At 35.6% G+C, this 11,524-nt stretch overlaps 1 pseudogene; it reads right to left on the bottom strand.

Annotated features, from left to right (window-relative positions):
• Positions 1–2,873: 2,873 nt before the first annotated feature.
• Positions 2,874–3,561, bottom strand: LOC110219295 (vesicle transport protein SEC20-like; annotated as a pseudogene).
• Positions 3,562–11,524: the final 7,963 nt, after the last annotated feature.

Raw genomic sequence — 11,524 nt, 5'->3', positions numbered from 1 at the left:
TTTCCCCTCCCACTAACCTAATACTGACAAAGGTCTTATGAGTTATAAATATCACCTTTCCATGCAGGAATGTAAACAGTTCAGTCTTAATAAGTCTTTTATGATTTTTCTTTCCTGTTTACTCTTCATGTTCCACTTGAGTCTTGTATTTGAAAGTCAAATTTTCTATTCAGCTCTGGTCTTTTCATCAAGAATGCTTGAAAGTCCTCTATTTCACTGAATGACCATTTTTTCCCCTGAAGGATTATATTCAGTTTTGCTGGGTAGGTGATTCTTGATTGTAATCCTATCTCCTTTGCCCTCCAGAATATTACATTCCCTGCCCTGGGTCCTTAATGTAGAAGCTGCTAAATCTTGTGTTATCCTGATTGTGTTTCCACCATACTTGAATTGTTTCTTTCTGGCTGCTTGCAATATTTTCTCCTTGACCTGGGAACTCTGGAATTTGGCTACAATATTCCTAGGAGTTTTCCTTTGGGGATCTCTTTCAGGAGGATACTGGTGGATTCTTCCAGTTTCTATTTTGCCCTCTGCTTCTAAAATATCAGGGCAGTTTTCCTTGATAATTTCTTGAAAGATGATGTCTAGGCTCTTTTTTTGATCATGGCTTTCAGATAGTCCAATAATTTTTAAATTCTCTCTCCTGGATCTATTTTCCAGGTCAGTTGTTTTTCCAATGAGATATTTCACATTGTTTTCTAATTTTTCATTCTTTTGGATTTGTTCTACTGTGTCATGATTTCTCATAAAGTCACTATCTTCCAATTGCTCTATTCTAATTTTTAAGGAAGTATTTTCTTCAGTAATCTTTTGGACTTCCTTTTCCATTTGGCCAATTTTTCTTTTTAGGGCATTCTTCTCCTCATTGGCTTTTTGGACCTCTTTTGCCATTTGGGTTAGGCTATTTTTTAAGGTGTTATTTTCTTCAGTATTTTCTTGGGTCTCCTTTAGCAGTCTGTTGACTTGTTTTTCATGATTTTCTTGCATCGCTTTTATTTCTGTTCCCAGTTTTTCCTCTACTTCTCTTACTTCCTTCTCAAAATCCTTTTTGAGCACTTCCAAGGCCTAGAACAGATTCATGTTTTTCTTAGAGGCTTTGGATGTGGGAGCTTTGACTTTGTTGTCTTCTTCTGGTTGTATGTTTTGATCTTCTTTGTCACCAAAGTAAGATAATATAGTCTGACTCTTTTTGCGAGGTTTGCTCATGATCCCAGCCAACTACTTGAGTTTTAAACTCTTTGTTAAGGTAAAGTCTGCTTCCAATGTGGAGAATGTACTGTCCCAAGCTTTGGAGGTTTGTATAGCTGTTTTCAGGGGTACTTCTAGGGACCAGTAAATTTTCAGTTCTTCCAAGGTGGTATGATAAGGGTGGAGGTGTTTTCTGTTTTCCTGGCCTGTGCTCTGGTCTTTGAGTGACCAGCCACAAGCAGTCTTTTCTCTCTTGGAGCTGTGAGGAGGGTTTTCTCTCTACTGCCACTACAAGCTCCACCATGCCAGCACTCCTCCTCACCCCAAAATCGCCATCCAGAACTGTGACTCAGATCCAAGCACGGGCAAAGCAAGAGATTCCTGCTTCAGCACTAGCAAAGAGATCCCTGCAGTCCCCCTCTGATCAGCCACTTGATTCCTCCTCAGTCGGTGGGCCAGAAGCTCAGGACACAGCCACCGCCCTGGTGCCATGCACTCTGCACTCTGGAACTGGCTCTGACCTAGCTCTTCTGTCACCGAAAAAACAGAGTTTTCCCACTGACCTTCTAAGTTGTCTTTGGCATTAGTGGATTGAGGAGTCTGGAAACCGCCACAGCTGCCTGTGATTTAGTCCTCTGAGGCCTGCTCCAGTTCGCTGCAGCCTGTGCGCCCACGCTAAACTGAGCTCCTCTCCCCGCCTGGGGCAATAAGTCTTTCAGATCAACCATCCAGGCTGTCTTGGGCTGGAAATTTGTTTTACTCTGTCTTTTTGTGGGTTCTCCTGCTTTAGAATTTGTTTAGAGCCATTTTTTATGGGTATTTGGAGGAGTTTGGGGGAGAGATCAAGCAAGTCACTGCTTTCACTCCACCATCTTGGCTTTGCCCCCCCTTCAGAGCTATTTTTGCCCAGCTCCCAATCCCCTTGCTGTTTATGGAACTTGGGACCAGCAGGACTTGAATACTTTGTGACTTCCTAGCTCCATCTTGCTTTTTCTGGTTATATTAAGCTTTGAAACTTTCAGGTGATAGGTTTGTAGAGCAGGACAGACTATTGATCTGTTCTTCATATCCTTGGCCTAGCCTGGTCTGGTATACCCTCTCATCAGGGCAACTTTAAAAAAGGAATCTTTCTAAACGTTCATGAAGTGAACTTAGAAGAAGTTCAGTATAAAGGCAAATAGCTTGCATAGTCCCATAAGGACATTTTATGCAATAAGATTGCATAAGTAATACTACTAATAATACTATCAAAATTATTAGGTAGGAATGGATAAATATTTATAGTCTTTATTCCCACTTATTTTTTTGTTGTTGTTTTAGTTCTCTTCGATCTAGAACTCAAGGCATTCTAAGAGGGGCAGAGGGAAGAAAGTAGAGATATCTGTCAAATACAAGAAGGCAGCCCCAAAACATATACTGGGACTCATAAACTGTGTAGTGATAGCAGATTATGGGTTTGGGGATCTCAGACTTTCCATGCCTATGGAAGCTTCCCAAGCCAACATTTCCTTTCAAATCTTCTCTACCCCTTATGAAAGAAAGCTGGCAAAACCCAGGGCATTTCCATTTGAGACACTGAACAATTTGAATAAATAAACCTGACATCCTTGCAGTTTGAGCTGGCAGCACTGGCTGAATGCAGAAAAACAGAGGGCTCACAACTGGTTGTCAAAAGAAAACATGGTCTATAAATCCCACAAAAATGGAAAAAGCCTCTTTTTCAGGATAAAAAGTACAATAGCAAGAAAGAGAGCAAGAGCAAAAAAATAAGCAGCTTGTCTGTCAGTTTTCTGCAGTTATATTTTGTGATGAACTTTCATCCGAATTGGGTAGTTCCTATAGACAAACTCTTATACTCACATGCAAGATAGTTTAAGAAGAAATTTGCTAAAATTAGCATGCCTTCCTCACTCTGGCAAACCTGCTGGAACATCATTCTGCTGATGTCCCTCAAGGTTCTGAGATGGGGCTGGAAGTCTGTGCCAGGGTGTCCTTAGTAATTTTTCCCTGTTTCATGTCACATCCTTAAAGAAGTTCCACTTTTCCTAAATTGCCAATTGCAATTTTAAAAGCAAGATTTGTTTTCCTCCATGCAGTCTGATTGCTGAGCATCTGCTTTTAGTGATTCTCAAGTTCCTTGAGCAAAACTTGTTTCCCAGATTCTTAATCCTGTTCTTTAGCCTTATGTTCAAGTTCCTGTATTCTGAGCTGTGAGTGGTCAAACTTCTCCTTCACTTTGTCATTTAGTTCTATATGTGTGCCTAATGGTCCTGAGCAATCCCAAATATCCAGGATAAATGCTTTAACCTCCAAGTAAAACATGATAATCCCTTGGTTACGTGTTAGGATGTGGACATCCAAGGTAGTTGCCATGTTGAGTACTGGCTGAAAGGAATTAATTTTAAATAATTTTGTCTACTTATATACCAAAAAAAAAACCTAACAAATAAAACTGCCAAATTTTGTGAAAACATAAAATATATAGATTAACAGAAAAAAATAAACAATTTAAATAATACAGATTTAAAAACTGAATGGATCATAAATGAACTCTTAAAGAAGTATTTTAAACTGTCAGATGCATTTAAAAGTAAATTTTAACATTCAAGTTTCTAATATTCATAAGGAGTTTATGAGATTAGAAAAAAATAGAGGCAATTACTAAATTCTTTTCAGTGAATAGATATGAACTTGATATCAGAAAAAGGAAGAAATATATATTTGGCTATACTAATATGCTAAAGAGATGAATGGTTTGTATTTATTCCAAGAGCATAGATTTTCTTCAATACTAAGAAAAATATAAACATATCATACTATATTAATAAATAAAACAATGACAATCTCTTGGTTGTATGTTAGGATATGGACATCCAAAGTAGTTACCATATTGGGGACTGGTTATATAAAATAACATAGTTGTATCAAAATATAAAAAGTATTTGACAAAATATAGCATTTTGGTTAAAAGGAAGCAAATTGATTTCATATAATATTCTAATTCGTGTACATAAAACCAAAAATGAAATCTTTATGAAGAAATACTTGATAGTTTTCTAATAAGAATGAAGTAAAGCAAGGTTGCTTATTTTTCTATGGCTATTATTGCATATATTTCTAAAAATGCTACCTGTAACACTTAAACAGGAAAAGGAAATTGAATGAATATGCATAAGCAAATTAGAAACACAGTTGTCATTTCCTTTTTGCTGATAAAATGATTTTTTTTTTACTTGGGAAATTCTAAAGATTCAACTCAAATTAATAAAAAAAAATCAACTAAAATAAATAAAATCGGTAATTTCCACAAAATTTCAGGATAAATCCAAACAAATAATTAGCCTTTCTGTATATTATGACAAAAGCCTTCAGGAAAAAACAAAGATAGGAAAAAACATTCTATTTGAAGGAACTATAGAATGTATAAAATATTTGATAGTTGACCTACAAAGACAAACCAAGGAATTATATGAATACAACTAGTACAAGTTAAAGAAAGACATACTCAAATGATTGGTGACACTAATGGTGTCCCCTACTAATGACCACTAATGGTGGGCAATGATAGTATAATAAAAATGACAGCACTGTCTAAATTAATTTCATCTTCAGTCCTATAACAATCACCCTACCAACTTTATACAACTCGAAAAAATGATATAAAATCATTTGGAGGAATAAAAATCAAGAATCTCAAAGGAAATAATAAATAAAATGGAAAGGAGGGAGACATACAAATGTGAGATAAATAAAAAGTTTAATAGATCAGGAAAACAGATTAAGCATTCAAGATCCAGAACTCAATCCAAAATCTTTGATAAAGTCAAGGTTCATACCTTCTGAAGTAAGGGATCACACTATTCATCAAAAATTTCTGGGAAAACTGGATAGCAATCTGGCAGAGATTAGACTTAGATAAAACAACATCTTGTATCATATGCCATAATAAGATACAAATGGACACATGACCTAGATATAAAAAAAGTCAATATTCTAAACAAATTAAAGAAGCAGATCAGGACATATCTTTTACAAATGTGTAGAGAAAAATTATTGACCAATCAAAGGATAAAGAAATTAATAGCAGAGGGATTTCAGGGGGGAGGGGCAGATTACTGATTACACAAAATTGAAAAGCTATTGTATAATCAAAACCAATAAAGTTAAAATTAAAAAGGAAATGAATAACTGGGTGGAAATTGCAGCAAATTTCCATAATAAAATTATTTTACTTAAGATATATAGGGATTTGATACAGACAGATTGTATGTCAGTAGTTTTAGTGCAGTTTTTTAAGCTTTAAATTGCACTAAGTCTTTTGAACACCATGTATATGAGAACAATAGATGGTTTCCAAAAATAATTGACCAAAATATATTGACAGGCAACTCTCATTAAAAAAAAATGAACACTATAATCAATCATATCAAAAATAATGTGAATTGTTTTTATTAACAAGAGAAATGAAAATTAAAACAACTCAGGCTCTACTTCATAATACTCAGATTGGCAAAGATAACCTAAAAAAAACAACAACAAAGAAAGATTATTGTTGCCTGTGGGAAATCAAGCACACTAATGCGTGAGTGGTAAAATTGTGAGTTGGACTAATTATTCTGGAAAGCAATTTGTAACTATTGCCAAAGGTGCATACTCTATATAACCTTTTCAACAAGTAGTTCTACAATAAGACATATACACCATTTAAGGTAAAAACAGAGGGAAAAGACCTATATGTCCAATAACATTTATAGCAATCGGCACTTTCTTATCGTGGCAAAAGGAAGAGAATAAATTAATGTACCCTTTTCAAGTGTTTCACTTCTTTGAGGAGGTTTAGGGAAATCACCCTCCATGCACTCAACACCCATGGAGTGAAGTGGAAGTTCCAAGAAAATTTTAAATGAAGGGAGGAGTTGGGAAAGAATGCTATACACACTAAAAGGCTGAGATGAAAGAAGGTAAGTTGCCCATTCTTTTCAGATAAACACCTCCAACCATGGCTACTTTTGTATTAATCTGCAATCACCTTATCAGCTCAGAGATGTTAAAATTACTTTTTTATTCCTCTGTCTTATTTTGCTGGCATTAAGAATCTCTCCTGAATGTAATTTCCTCCCCCTCCCCCTTTTTTATTTCCTTTCCTTGAAATTGAAATCATTTAAGGGACTTTGACACTTTAAGGTCACTGACTAATCTTTTGAACAGAAGGTATGCAAAGGTAGCCAATTCTACTATACAACAGACTGTCCATGCTTTGAGGCATCATTTTCAAGGGGACAAAGTGCAGGAAAGCCAAGAATGCTCAAAGACATAATTAATATGTGTGGAGGGGATAGAAGGGGGGTGGAAATGAGAAAAAAACATTGAAGGAAAAATAATTTCCACACACACAAAAGAAAGAACTTAAAGGAAAGACAGAAAAGACATCCCTCCTTTAGGTCTTTTTTGTCCTTGTATTCACTGTTTCAGGAGGCCTGTTGGCAGAAGATTGATACAGTTATTAATTCTCCATGCAGAAACATAAATAGTGGCCTTGGCCGTGGATAATTCAAATGTCTGGCTCCAGTTTTTCCCAGTGGATTGATGTAGAGATACCCCATGCTATTTTACTACCATGAACCCATTTAAGGGATACTATGTAGTTCTGGAAAGCCGCATTGTGACCCACACACATAATATCATCCTGCAACAGTTCATTGATTTTATTTACTATTACCTCTTTCTTTTTTCCTTTTAAAAAACTCAGGAGCGAGAGATTAAAGTGGAAAAGTAAAGATGACAAAAAGTAATCATGTTAGAGATACTCTTTGGAATTGTCATAAAGTAATAGCTTCTCTTTTCATATTTGATTTGCTGCACCAAACAGAAATAAAGATACTTTTGCAGATTTGACTGATATTCAGGAACTATATGTTTGTCTGTGTGGTTAGCTACTTTTCAACCATATCTGACTCTTTGTAATCCCATTTTGGGTTTTATTAGCAAAGATATTGGAGTGGTTTGCTATTTCCTTTTCCAGTTCATTTTACAGATGAAACTGAGGCAAACAGGGTTAAGTTACTTGACCTGGGTTACATAGCTAGTAAGTGTCTAAGACCAGATTTGAACTTAGGAGGAGGACTACATTCCTACTTTCTTTCAAATAATCTGGAATATCTAAATTCTGAAAACTCCTATTGGTAGTATTATAAGTAGGTAGGTAGGTGGGTAGGGTAGTTAGAATATTACATCTACTATCTATAATATAACATAACATATTACATGACACACACTGTCATGAAAATAGTACTATATATTATATATGATATGTACTGTCATTGTGGTTCTATTATTATATCCTATATAATACTATTGTGAGTAGTAATATATAGGTATGTATGAATATGCATGTATATTTACATATGTACATACGTATGTGTGTATATTTTTTCTTCACCCTTTAAATCATTACCTTCTAGTATTTGCTTGGTAGAAAGGAAAAATATAAGAGGGTGCAAAAGCATACACATATCTGAAAGGCAAATGTTTGGAGCTCAACATGCAGTTAATTACAATAATGGAAATTTAAAAAGTCAGTTTAAAAAAATAAGTGCACCAATCTCTTCCAGTAGAATGTCAGATGTCTGCGGGCAAGAACTCCACATTTTTTTGTTGTTATTGTCTTGTATGCAAAATGCCCAGCATGGTACTTTATATGTGGTAGGTAGGATGGCTTCTCTACCTCCCTACACAGCAAAACACAAGAAACACAGTTTTAAAACGTCATGGGATACAAATTTCAAACCTTGTTTGCAATATTCGGATGCTTTATTCAGACTCTGGGCTAATTACTTAGCTTTTCTGGGCCTTGTTTTCTTCACTTATGAAATGTAAGAGCTGAACAAGATGATGCATAAGTTTCCCTCCCAGCAATAATCTCTAAATCATATCTTCTGCACTTTGGCTTTCCTACCAGAACTCAGAATCTCAACCATGAGACCCTGGGTTATGATGATTGAAATTTCACTTTATCTTGTCCAAAACTCAGCCATCATGCCACTTACCCTGCTGCTACACAAATATTCTCAACCCCCTCACCATTGCCTTCCAACTCTAGGTCTCCCACATATGTTGTCTTTCCTTATTAGAACATAACTTCTGTCAGGGCAAAGCTTATCTTGCTTTCTTGTATTTTTTTCCTTGTGTTTAACATAAAACCCATCACATAATAAGTGCTTAATAAATGCTTCATTCATTCATTCCAGGCCTAATATTCTCTGGTCTGGATCTTTTAAAAAATCACATGACTTTTGTGTGATATATAGATATAGATATAGATATAGACATAGACATAGACATAGACACAGACACAGACACAGACACAGACACAGATATAGATATAGATATAGATATAGATATAGATATAGATATAGATATAGGTATAGATATAGATATAGATATAGATATAGATATAGATATAGATATAGATATAGATATAGATATAGATATAGACATATAGATAGATAGATACATACATACATACATACATACATACATACATACACACACACACACAAATATATTTGGCTAGGCAATGTGGTTAAGTGACTTTCCCAGGGTCACACAGCTAGTAAGTGTTATGTGTTTGAGGCCAGATTTGAACTCAGGTCCTCCTGAATCCAGGGCCGGTGCTCTTACCTGCCCCATGATCTATATATTCTTGAGAAAATTAGCGAATTTTATTTTCTTTCTGAAGTATGCTTAGGTACTCATTGTATCTATAAATCAATATTAAAAAGGATTGTTGGTAGAATAAGATAAAGCAGTGTAGCCTACCTCTTCTATACAACTATTCCAGCAAAGGTCACAGAAAGAACCACACTGAGTAGTGGAAATCCAAGGAAAAAGCATAGTAAATCAGGTTTTCAACCCAGGTAGCAGAAAGTAGAGTGACCTAGCAGCTGTGTCTCTGACCCGCAGAGTTTAGTTGTAGATCGAGTTTGGACTAAGGCAGAGAATCATGACTAGATGCCCAGCTGATGTGTCTGCATTCCAAATCAAGGAGTGGTCACAGCTCTCACAGGCACTAAACCTTTCCCTATAAATCTTGTAAGGGGAGGGAACAAAAGCGCAGCTGATAGTTGTTTTGTTCTGACCCCTGATTTGGGCTGCATGTGAAACATGGAATAAAGAGGGCATCTACAGCCAGGCAAAGTGTTGGCCTATGGCTATGTTCTGCTACAAGGAGTGCTTATGGATACAGCTCATACCTGAACTGAGGCTGAATACTGATGAAGCAGCAGGAGTAGGAATGAGAAATAATGATGTAGCGCTATCTCTGAAGCTGGATCACATAAATAGACAGGTCTAAGGACTGCAATTGAGTAACCAGCACAAACAACTTAAACAAAGTTGTTCTAAACGTGCAAGGCCTTCAAATTAGCTTATAGGAACTGGACCCATTTCTAGTCTACTGGAACTCTAACCATAGGAAACTTATATTTGTGTTAGTCAAACTCAAAGTGAGTCAGAAACTTGCTAAATTTAGACCAGATAGGCAGAAATCAGACTTTACCCAGGAACACTTTGAATATCCTGAAAAAGTACAGGTAAGTATCCAATCTGAGCTAGCTATGAGATCCTTGAAAAGACGGCATTTCGTACCCAGAGAAAGAAAAAGCAGTACCCCAGAATATAAAAATACAAGTTAGATCATGGACTATATAAGAAAGAAGAAAATAGAAAGTTATATTTCCACTAATTACGATATGCCAGAAAATACACAAAATCCTTGCAAATAAATGAACTTTTTAAATGACAATGGCTTGAGATCTAACTCAACCAAAAGAGAATCCATCGTCTCATTAAAGTTAAATTTCCTCAAATTTCTAGAGAAGCAAGCTGGAAATCAGGTTAGCCACTTACTTCAATTACATATCCCATACATGATCCCAAAGCCTCCCCGCCTCCACCTTCTCTTCTAGAAAGTCTGGAACCTCAAAGTCCACTTACAAACCAAGAATGAAGATTTCTTCCTCTTCACCAAAATTCTTGAAGGCAGTCCACACCTCATTCATCTATTAAGAACTCAAATATAATTCTTCTCATCATCTCATCAATTATGAGAGCCTTATAGAAAATAATCCAGAATTGAAACCTGAGTTACCTATATCTTTTGCTATTTTGAAATTATGTAACTGGCTTCTTTAGCCACCATTGCATAAATTAGCATACAGTTATAATCACTGAGTGACTCAAACCCTAATTCATTCATATTGAATATAGAACACCAAAGATTAGGGGGAAAAAATGATGGTGTGAACTAACTGAACTTCAATATAAGAAATGAAGTCAATAATTCACAGTTTTCTTTTTCTTTTAAATCATCTTTTTTTTTTCTCCTTGGATAAAAATACAAAATTGCTGTGTTCTATTTATTTTATTTAAAGCGAATCAATAAATAAAAGCTCTGTGTTTGTAAGTCTGCACATAGCTCTTAGATGCCATCCTTGCATTTATTCTTGTTGATCTTTTTCCAAGTATAGCTTCAATAATCCATCCTGTTTTTCTTTACATGCCTTCAAGGCCACTTATATTACTAAGTGGGTACTGGTTGAATGGTCTCCAAATAATCTCATGCAAACCAAAGTTTCATATCTAGTAATGTATATGCATCAGTAGGCATATATGAATGTATTTCCATCAAAGCATAGCCAGCAAAGGTCAAATCCTATCTCATACTTCAATGTACTCTCTGGAATGCACAGGAAAATTAAGATTTTGCTTGCCCTCTACCTGACTTGCAGATGAAGTTATAAGACTTGCCAGTTTTTAACTTCTAACACTCCATTATCAAGCATTTTTCTTCTATTTATTCTTTAAAAAACTGGGTGTATTTCTTTGGTTAAAGCAAGTAAAGTTTCAGATGTTTTTCTTCCTTTCAACATTCTGTTTTATTTTTTGTTGATTACATTCAATGGTCTCCTTCTTTCTTTATCTACACATTGATATTATTCATCTCTGCTCAGAGTCAATGTGATATTTTGCTGATGGATGCCTATACAAGTACGGCAAAGGTAACAATAGCAACAGTGTCCCTCAAAACTCATCCTTGATCAACAAAGCCACTGTGAAGTGAAGTATTCAGCATAATATGGTGAGATAACATCTAATTTATTTGTGTAGTTCTGGTCAAATCTAGTCTGCATAGTGGAGGAAAAAAAAAAAAACCCTCTTTAGAGTCACAAAGCATTGCCCCAAGTCTGATCACTTACTACTTGAGGACTTTGGACATGTAACTTATCTGTGCCTTGGCTTCCACATCTGGGAAATCAGAGTTGGACTAGATGGTTTC

This window comes from Phascolarctos cinereus, unplaced genomic scaffold, assembly GCF_003287225.1.
Source record: "Phascolarctos cinereus isolate Bilbo 61053 unplaced genomic scaffold, phaCin_HiC Scaffold_5;HRSCAF=322, whole genome shotgun sequence".
In the NCBI taxonomy this organism is placed as follows: Eukaryota; Metazoa; Chordata; class Mammalia; order Diprotodontia; family Phascolarctidae; genus Phascolarctos; species Phascolarctos cinereus.
Note: the sequence above shows the minus strand (reverse complement) of the source record. Positions and strands in the feature narration are given on the sequence as shown.